General features: G+C 42.1%; 2 non-coding genes across 2 annotated transcripts; one reads left to right on the top strand and one right to left on the bottom strand.

Annotated features, from left to right (window-relative positions):
- The first annotated feature begins 496 nt into the window (after positions 1-496).
- LOC123325156 lies at positions 497-603 on the top strand. Its single transcript, XR_006540264.1, has one exon. It is a non-coding gene; the product is annotated as a U6 spliceosomal RNA (small nuclear RNA).
- A 6601-nt stretch (positions 604-7204) lies between these two features.
- On the bottom strand, positions 7205-7286 carry TRNAS-UGA. Its single transcript has one exon. It is a non-coding gene; the product is annotated as a tRNA-Ser (tRNA).
- Between the last annotated feature and the right edge of the window lie 2302 nt (positions 7287-9588).

The following is a 9588-nucleotide window of genomic DNA, read 5'->3' as shown; positions in this document are numbered from 1 at the left end:
AAGTCTGCTTCTCCCTCTCCCTCTGCTGTTCCCCCTGCTTGTGTTCCCTCTCTCTCTCTCGGTCAAATAAATAAATAAAATCTTTAAAAAAAAAAAAAAAAGAAAATTCCACTCCAGTAACATGAATTAAACAGCCTCTTTTATTCCTGTCCAGGGGCTTCTTCACGATGATCCCAGACACCTTTAGGAAGGACCTACTCTGGGTAAAGAGGAAGGGAAGTAACAGCATGAGATCTCATCCTCCATTCCTCAGCAGTCAACTAGCTGTGGCCTGTTTTGAGGGTTAAATGAGATAATGTACGTAAAGCACTTATCACAGTGCCTGGCCTATGCTTGGAACTCAGAAAATGGTAGTTATTCCTGCACCATGAAGTAGAAGTAATAATTATTACCACTTAGTAGATAAGGAAACTAGGGCTCAGAGAGGTTAAGTCGCTTGCCCGAAGTAACACAGCAAGAAAGGGAAGGAGCCTGGATTTGAAGTCTGGTGGCTTTGGTGCTCATTTCAGCAGCACATATGCTGAAATTGGAACGATACAGAGAAGATTAGCATGGCCCCTGTGCAAGGATGACATGCAAATTCATGAAGCCTGGTGGCTCTGACTTCAAACCCCCCTTCTTCCCACCCCTTCAAGGTGCTTCACAAATAAACCTGCCAATGTGTATTCTAATCACATCCCAAGGTGCAGGGTTTTGTTTGCAACAGCAAATACAGATAGAGCATTTCTTTTTTTAGAGCAGTAGCCTATGTTGCAAACTATAGAAAGAGGATCTGCACCCTATCAGCCTCATTGGCGAGTAGAACAGAAAAGCACAATGTACAGGAGAAGATTCTGGAAGGTTCTGGGCTCTTTTGATGTATTGAGATAAAATGATCTTAGAAAACATTCACTCCCAGTTTTGCTTCATGCCTATATTATTGATGTCTTTTCTTGGTATCTTCATGTTAATGGAAATCTTAAGAATTTATAGATATGTTAACTAGCCTCTTAACAGTGTCCCAGTTAATCATATCTTAACAGTTATAACTTGGAAAGACCTTTTTATTATACTGGGGTGAGTCCTCTGGCCTCTGGGCCAAATCCAGCCTGCTGCCTGCCCTTGAAAATAAAGTTTTATTGGAACATGACCGCACTCATTTGTTTATGGCTTTTTTCATGCTACAAAGGCAGAGTTGAATAGTTACAGTAGAAACTACATGGCCTACAAAGCTTAAAATATTTACTAGCTGACCTTTTATAGAAAGTTTGCTGATCTCTGCACCAGAGTCATGTACAAAAAGTAAGCGTGGCATTTCTGTGCTCCAACATCCTAACACATTATTTCAAAACACTAAGTCTCTCTCCACTGATGTATGTCTTTATTTTTTTCTTGAAGATTTTATTTATTTATTTGACAGAGAGAGACACAGCGAGAGAGGGAACACAAGCAGGGGGAGTGGGAGAGGGAAAAGCAGGCTTCCTGCTGAGCAGGGAGCCCACTGCAGGGCTTGATCCCAGGACCCTGGGATCATGACCTGAGCCGAAGGCAGATGCTTAATGACTGAGCCACCCAGGCACCCCTGACGTATGTGTCTTAACATCTGGAAGATAAGTACCATTTACATGGATACTGTATATACTCATCTCTTGGAATGACTTGTGTTGTCGGGTAAACTGTGTCTAAAGTTCCCTCACTGGACAAATACTCTGAGAATCTTGTCTTAGATGAATATGTTTGGGAGGGAAACATATTCCCTAAAAGTCTTTGGGGACAACTGTGGTGTGAAGGAACAAAGGACTCTGAGATCCCTTGGATGGGACCATGGGACTTATGAGCTAACCAGGCTGGGGCTGTGGCCTACCTCAGTACCTGAGTGAGCTTACCAACCCCTGACTCTTCTCTACCCCTGACCTCAAGCAGCAGAGACTATAAAGAGCATAAAGCCCATGGACCATGTTCTCTGTCACTGGAGTCTTCTGAATGGCCTAGAGATGTCAAAGGAGACCTGGCCTTGCTCTCTCATACCTCCCAAGCAGCCCAGTTCCAGACAAAAGCAGTGCAGATAAATCTAAGTCTATCACATCCTGTCTTTAGGTCTCAGAGTCCAATCCCTGAGAGCATGTCCCCAGACGTGCTTTGGGGTAGATGATGAGTAGATGTCGGGGAGAGTGGGAAGGAAATGGAAATAACTCATTTCCCATGACATCCAGTCTGTTAGCTTGGGCGAACTTGACTGATCAACTTCGTGTAGGTTGGGAAGGAAACTAGTTGTTAGAACAAGAGCTAAAGGCTCTAATTTTCCCATCAGTGCTTCAAATAGAACAAGTCATCTGAAAATTCCAGTATCAGAACTTCTGTCTCTCTAACTCTGCAGGGGCTAAGACTTAGCTATCTCTATTAGTCGTTTGCATTCTAGTGCGTAGAGAGGGCCTAAGATCAGGTGTTCTTGGGGACACAGCACACTGGAGAGCAAGCTCTCCAAAAGTGGCCCTGGGGGGCTTGTCAAAACCAGAGGGGACTTGGAATACAAGCTTTACACATGTCCTAGGCCAGCCCTATCTTTCAATCCCTTTTCCACCACCTCACTATACAACACTGCTTCCGTTAATGAAACCTCTGAGGATGAAACTCCTTTACAATGAACATGATGTGTTAAAACAAAATAACAGCTTCATAAATCACAGTAAACAGTACTGCTATATATCAGGTGTTTCTGCTGCAATATTCCTGCTGATCTATGCAGTCAGGGCACAAATCTGTTCAGGCACAGTTTTGATTCATCTCCCAAAGTTGAAGGGAAAGAGTATACCCACCATCATTAGAGACTCTATTTCCCACTACTTCAGGTATTCTGAGACCTCTTGCTCTCTGACTTTCCCAACCACAACTTTTGTTCAACAGAATTATTTATCGAGGGCCCACTAAGTACAAGATAAGGAGATCTAGTGGTTAAATGCACACACACACAGACACACCCCACACATGTTCACACACAAGGAGAAACCAAGCAAATATTCATACTAATGTATTTCATAGCTTGATAAGTGTTGTGGAAAAAAGAAGAATTAAATGGTATGAAATCATATAAGAAGGGGACCTGACCAATTTAAAGACGAGGATGACGTTGGAACATGTAGAATTCCTAAGCTGAGAAAGAGCCTGGTCTCTTCAAGGAACTAAAAGAAAGGACAGTACGTCTGGCTAGAGAATGAATGGGAGAAATCCAAGAGGTATGCTGGTTGGATCATTGGAAGACATGGATTCATGCTAAGGATTTTAGCCTGTATTGTTAAGAGCACATGGGAATCCCCAGCAGGAGGGGTGTTCTAAGATCAAATGTGCATTTTAAAGAAAATTTTATTTTATGGACAACAGATTGAAAGGGAGGAAGAGTGAATGATAGGAGGCTGAGAAGTGGTAGAGGTGAGAGGTCATGTTGATTTAGACTGGGTGGTAGAGGTAGATTTGGAACAAAGTGGATTCTGAGCATACTTCAGGGTAAACTCAGTGGCACTTAGGTTGGATAGGAACTATGGTGAAGGATAGGAAGTTTCAGGGTGATTCCAAGTGGGTGTGTCCTGCTCCATGGCTGGAGATGCCATGAACTGGGTGAAGATCATGGAGAAGGAACTGGATTTGGAAGGGAAGGGATGATTATGAGTTCGGCATTTGCAAATAATTCACTGCAGTCTATTTACATTTAAAACCTTTGGATTCTGGGAAGTTGCAGGATTTATCTTTTATTAATAAAGTGAGTAGAGAAATATTTAGGGAAAAAGGAGACTTTGGTGTCATATTTATAACCTCCTCTGCCTTCTAAGGGGAGGCTCTTTGATTGCTGGGCACACTGAGGCCAATGCACAGAGAATTGCTCTGTATCATAAAATAGTGAAAAAGTTGGGGTCTGGAGGGGCAGTCTTCAAGATCATGCATCTTGTGAACTTGGATTGGAAAAAACAGGCTCCAGGGGATGTACAGGAAGGTGGGAGGGTGGGAGGACTCTGGAGAAGAGAAACATGGAAAGAGGAGTAAAGTAGTGTCCCTCCTCTAAGGAGTGCACTGCAGAACCTCTTCCACATCTCCTCTGAAGTCCCCCATGGATTTTCCTTTCCATGATTCTCTGCCATGGAGAGAGCTGACATTGGGTTACATGGAGGCCAGTGTGAAAGTGAACCGCTCTCAGGGAGATGGGAATGGGAGTTGACCCATAGAGAAGAAGGTGCTGCAGGTGCTTGCTTCCTGGCTCAATCTGCCCTTTCAGTGCTGGAAGACAAGGGAATGGAAGAAAAAGTAAAAGAAGGTGAGGAAGAAATAAGAAAAGGGAAGACATTGGGAAGGGAAGGAGGGATACATTGTTGGGGTTCTGTTCTCTCTCTCTTAATTAAAAACATTGAGAGAAGGATACTATATATTAAATTAGCTCATACTAAAGCAAAGGTTAGTGACTCTCGAAAGGAAAATGGCTGTTGACCTCCTTCATCCCCTTTTCTGGGGCATTCTTGGGGTGGAGTGTGGTTTTGTGTGCTTATTCATATATTTATTCAGTCTTTTCTCACAAATTTATTGAGTACCTTTTCTGTGCTAGGCAGGGGTATGATGATGAGAGACACGATTCCTTTATATATTTGCAGGGAAATTGGCACTTAGTGGGAAGACAGGCAAACAAGACAGAAATATTTCAATGTGATCCTTGCTATAATAGGGAATAGGAGAATATAAAAGGGTCTTATGAGTCAGCCTGGGGATCGCAGGAATGCTTTACCCCTAACGTGATACTTGAAGAGAAAACATGAGTTTCTATCATGTTGGTGGGGTGAGGAGAGAAGCTTATCTGGTATTTGGAAGCAAACAAACAAACAAACAAACAAACAAAAACTGGGACTGATTTAAGCAGAAAACTTACTGACTTACTGTAAGGATTTTGAATAGTTCATAAAATTACCAGGAAGGCTGCAAAGCTGCTTTTGGAGAACGGGAGAGGAGTAAGTTGGCTAGGCATAATCCAGGATCATTTCAGAATGACACCACAAAACCAGTCTGGTATAGACAATAGTGTCACTGATGCTGAACAGCTGTAAACCCCAGTTGCAGCCTCGGTGTTGCTGCTGTTAGCAATGCCTGTGGCTGTCATTGTAGCCTCTGCTCACCACCAGGATGGATCCTTACCCTCCCTGCTTCTTTGCATTAATGACTCTGATTGAAAGTTGCAGGTGGGCACATTTGACTGTCTGCCTCTAGCTGCAAGGGACTCTTGATAAGCAAATACGTGGCTTTTTCAGCTTCTATGATGGGGATGGGGCAGGAGGATGGATTGCTGTCTCACACCTGGATTCAAAAAGAGAGAAAGTTCTCTAAATAGAAAGGGAGTTCAAATGATGGGCGGCCCTCTTTTCCTAATGAGGGGAGAAGGACGAAGGCAAGACAAAGATATTCCAGGTAATTGTATGTGAATATGTAGAAAGGTTCGAAGGCATGAACTAGCATGCAGTGCTGGGAGGCCTGCTAATAACTCAAAAGGAGATTGGAGAGAAGGTAAGGAGGGATGGGAAGGCAGACAGGGGACTTGTTTTATGCCTACAAGTCTGACTTTCCTGTTAGAGGGGTGTGGCAGATTCATTTAGTTGTCCACTCAGTAACCATTCATGTTTCTTCCTTACCAGTGCAATTCCAATTTTGATTTGGGTAGCTATATACCCAGCTAGAGTTCCTTGTAGCTAGTGATGGCCATGTTACACAGTTCAAGTCAATGAGACCCAAACTGAGGGTTCTTGTCTCTCCCCTTCCTAGCTGAATACAGATGTGAGCTCTGGAGGTATAGCAACCATCTTAGGAGAATGAGACAACAAGCAGGGGATGAGGCCTATGCATTAAAATGGCAGAACAAGAAGATGGGGAGAGCCCTGTTCCCTGTTTCATTTGAAACTTGCCTACTCCCAGATTTCTTGTGTTAAGTCACTAGAGTTGGATTTTCTGTTATTTGCAGCTGAATGTGATCCTGAATGAGAGGAAAAGAGACCAACTAGGAAACCAATACGATCATTTAAAAGTGACTTCAATAGGGGCAGAAGAGGTAGGATTGGGCAGAGAGGATGGATTGAAGATGTGAATGTGGTAAGTATGTTCAGCCACTACTCAAATGGGATGGGGGCTATGTGGGTGGAATCTACTTCAGGTACCACAGAAAACTAGCCAGCATTGAAGTGTTAGGGAACTCCGTAAGAGCACCTGGAAAGCATGGAGTGGGAGGGAGATTGTGAAAATAGGTGAAAGGGAGCAGAAAGGGGATGTGTACAGTCTCAAAGGCTAACCGCACAATATTCTTTTATTATTAAAAAAATAAAAAAAAACTGGGTCAATATACAAATTTTAGAAAACTCAGTTAAGCAATAAATTGTCTGTTAAAAATATTAAAATCCTCCCAAATTCCACTACCCAGAGATAATAATTAGTGCTAACATTTTGATTATTTCTTTGCAGCCCCTATTTAGTCGTTTTCTCCCATTCTTGCCACAAAATGACTCTATAAATAGTTTAACAAAAATGTGATTATAATATCTATTGTTTTCCAATCTGTCCAACATTTTGCATTTGGCAAAACTGAGAAGGCCTTTTCAAGTCATCACTATCACTTTAGTGGCTACATGCAGTGTTCCATTCTGTAGACGTATCTATCATTGTATAGAAGTCAAACTTTTAAACATTCTTGTTTCCCATTTCATGCAGTGGGGGAACTGTCGAAGGTGATTCTGGGATTGAAGAAGTAACAGCATTAACTTTGACATCAGGTTTTTTTTTTTTTTTTTTTTTAAATTCCAGTATAGTCACCATACAGAGTTATATCAGTTTCAGGTGTACTGTGCTCATCACCTATTTAACCCATCCCTCCACCCACCATCAGTTTTAACATGATAGCTTGTTTGGGCTGTGATAGCCCAAAAACTTGCGCCAATATTTACCTTATTTTAATTTTGCAAACTTTTCTTCACATTGTGGAACAAGATTCCTAAACTGCTACCTTGCCGGTAAGGACAAAGGACGTTTTTCCCTTTAGCGTAAACATAGTTACATTTGCAGCGCTGACATTTATTGGCTTTTCTTTAACACATTAAACTTCTCTGTAGGAGAGCCGTTTGGCTACTAGGAAGGGAAATGCAGCAGTTAGAGTTAACGATTCTCATGTAATGGCATATATTAGAAGAGGAAAAGTGAAGCCACCTGCTTCCGCAGCGAGCAGGGTTCGAACCTGCGCGGGGAGACCCCATTGGATTTCAAGTCCAACGCCTTAACCACTCGGCCATCGCTGCCACGGAGGCGAGAGAAACGCGGAGACGCTTTAGTGCAATAACTGCGCGCACGCGCGCTTTGCACACTAAAAGGCGGAGCCTACAACCTTCCCAGCTCGGTTCAGAAAGCGTCAGAGGTTGACCGTTCAAATTGTGTGAACTATATCGTGTAAACGGAGAAGTAAGAGAAACCCCCTTAAGTAGTTTAAGTAAACTCCCTTAAGCAGAACGTCTGGGAAACCCTTCCCTTCGCTGAACTCCGAAAATCACAAAGTTGTTTGGCTTCTGGTCGCTGACCATGTTTTTGCCCTCCCACTTCCTCATTAGGTAATCGAGATAGCTGTGAAACAAAGACCTATCTCATTTAGTGCTGCGGGCCTGCGCTCTGGAAAATTTCCGCATTTCTGCCGGAGTGTGCGTCTTCGGCTGCGTTCCCGCGTTGACCGCGTCTTGCTGAGCCCTCCTCTGTGCATAATGGAGGGAGGCGTGAGGAGTCGGGTCGCCGTCTGTGGCCTCGCCTGCCCCAAGCTTCTGCTCAAGCAGTCCTCTCTCATTCTTCCCCAAGGGTCCCTGCTGGAAGAAATCGGGCCCCAAGTGTGGTCTCTGCTCTCTCAAGTGTTGAGCATTGTACGTGGTTTGAGAACCAAGTTCTGCGCATTAGGTCTGCTTTCTACCTTTAAGTATCATTAATTTCCTCCCTTCAGCGCTGGGTCCTTTTTTTACTTTTTGTGTTGCTTTGTTAAAGCTCTCAGAACCGGGTAGGTCGGTTGGTACTCTGCCGCCTACCTCAGGGAACAGAGGCCCGGGACCGGCCGTGGCTTGGCGCTGCCGACTCCTGGGTGCACGCGCAGCTTCCACCCCTCGCACGTGGAGGCGGCGCCCCCCCCCCCCCCGGCCCCCGCGCCCAGCAGCTGGTGCTATTTGTTGATGCACGATTTGGTAACAACAACAAAGGCAACCTTTTATTAAATTTCTAAATTTCTTTTTTAAATTTAAAATACTAAAAGTGTTCCTGGAAGGAAACTTCACCATCTATCTCATAGTGTTAATGGAAGGCAGAGCCTTGTCTTTTGGAAACCCGGATGTTGAGTGACCTCACTTTATGTGTGAATTTTCTTGAGACTTTTCGGTACCATTTTCTTTTAACTAAATTATGGTGCTGTGTCTAAACCGATTTAATTAAAGAAGGGGAACAAAATACTTAAGAATTATAAGAATTTTTATCTGGTTTGAAATTGTTTTTATAATTTTTATCTTTGTTTTTAATTTGGCAAAGCTGCAGGAATGGTCCCAGTTTCTGTCTGAATACTGTATGGGACCAAAGTTATTCCCGACAATCCCAGGCATAAATTTTATCATATATGTGAACTTTATTTGGCACTTTTCCAATAGAGACTATCTAAGAAGAAATAAATTTCTGTCCTTTATTCTTGTTCTTAATATTCTACATGTGCTGTGAGATAACCTATCATTTAATCCCACTTCATTAGTCGTACCTTGATTTGGAAGTCTTTTTAAAGTTAAATGCAGTTAAATGGTAATATTTACTGAAAGCTCTTTCTCTTAACTTTCCCTTCTCCTCTTAGGAATTCTCCTCACTTGCTTAAAAGCTTGACAGTAATGGGAATTGATTTTGGTGAAAATAGTTTAACCAAAAAATCTATCCAGAAGGTTTTGTGCTCATTTTTTGATTTAATTTTGAGGGGAAGGGAAGACTGCAAAGGAAAAGAATCTATTACAAAGTTAATGTGTATTTGGTGAGAACAACTGTGATTAAAATTTCTTTGCAAAATTTCAGAAGTGAAATAACTACATTAATGTTTTATTTTCAGCTTATTTGAGTTAATGTAGGCTTTTCAGAAAATGAAATTGCCTTTTTCCTGATTTATCATATTACAAAAATGAGCCAAGGGATCAAAATTATTACAGGTTTTCAAAAAGCGTGAATTTACAAATGAATTCTTTCAGATGCAACCTTAGTTTTTAGCATTGCCATTTAATGCAATGAGTGGCAGCTAAAGGAAAAGAAGCAAAATACATGTTTCCAACATAATTATAACATAAATGTATTATGATTCATGACAGTAACATCATAAAACATTGATTTTCAACCATGGACATTTTTAAAACTCTGTAAAGGTCCCCTGGTGATTCTGATTGGCTCCTCCTGTGTACTAACCCCAGATTCTTTTATGTGGTAGTTTTTATCAAGCTAATTTGGTGTGGAAGGCAAATATCTGTGGCTTTCTCTAAAAATCTTTTTTTTTTTTTTAAAGATATTTTATTTATTTATTTGAGAGAGAGAGTACAAGCAGGGGGAGCA

The sequence above is a fragment of the Neomonachus schauinslandi genome, chromosome 6 (genome assembly GCF_002201575.2).
Source record: "Neomonachus schauinslandi chromosome 6, ASM220157v2, whole genome shotgun sequence".
Classification (NCBI taxonomy): Eukaryota; Metazoa; Chordata; class Mammalia; order Carnivora; family Phocidae; genus Neomonachus; species Neomonachus schauinslandi.
This window is presented reverse-complemented; position numbering and strand designations above follow the sequence as displayed.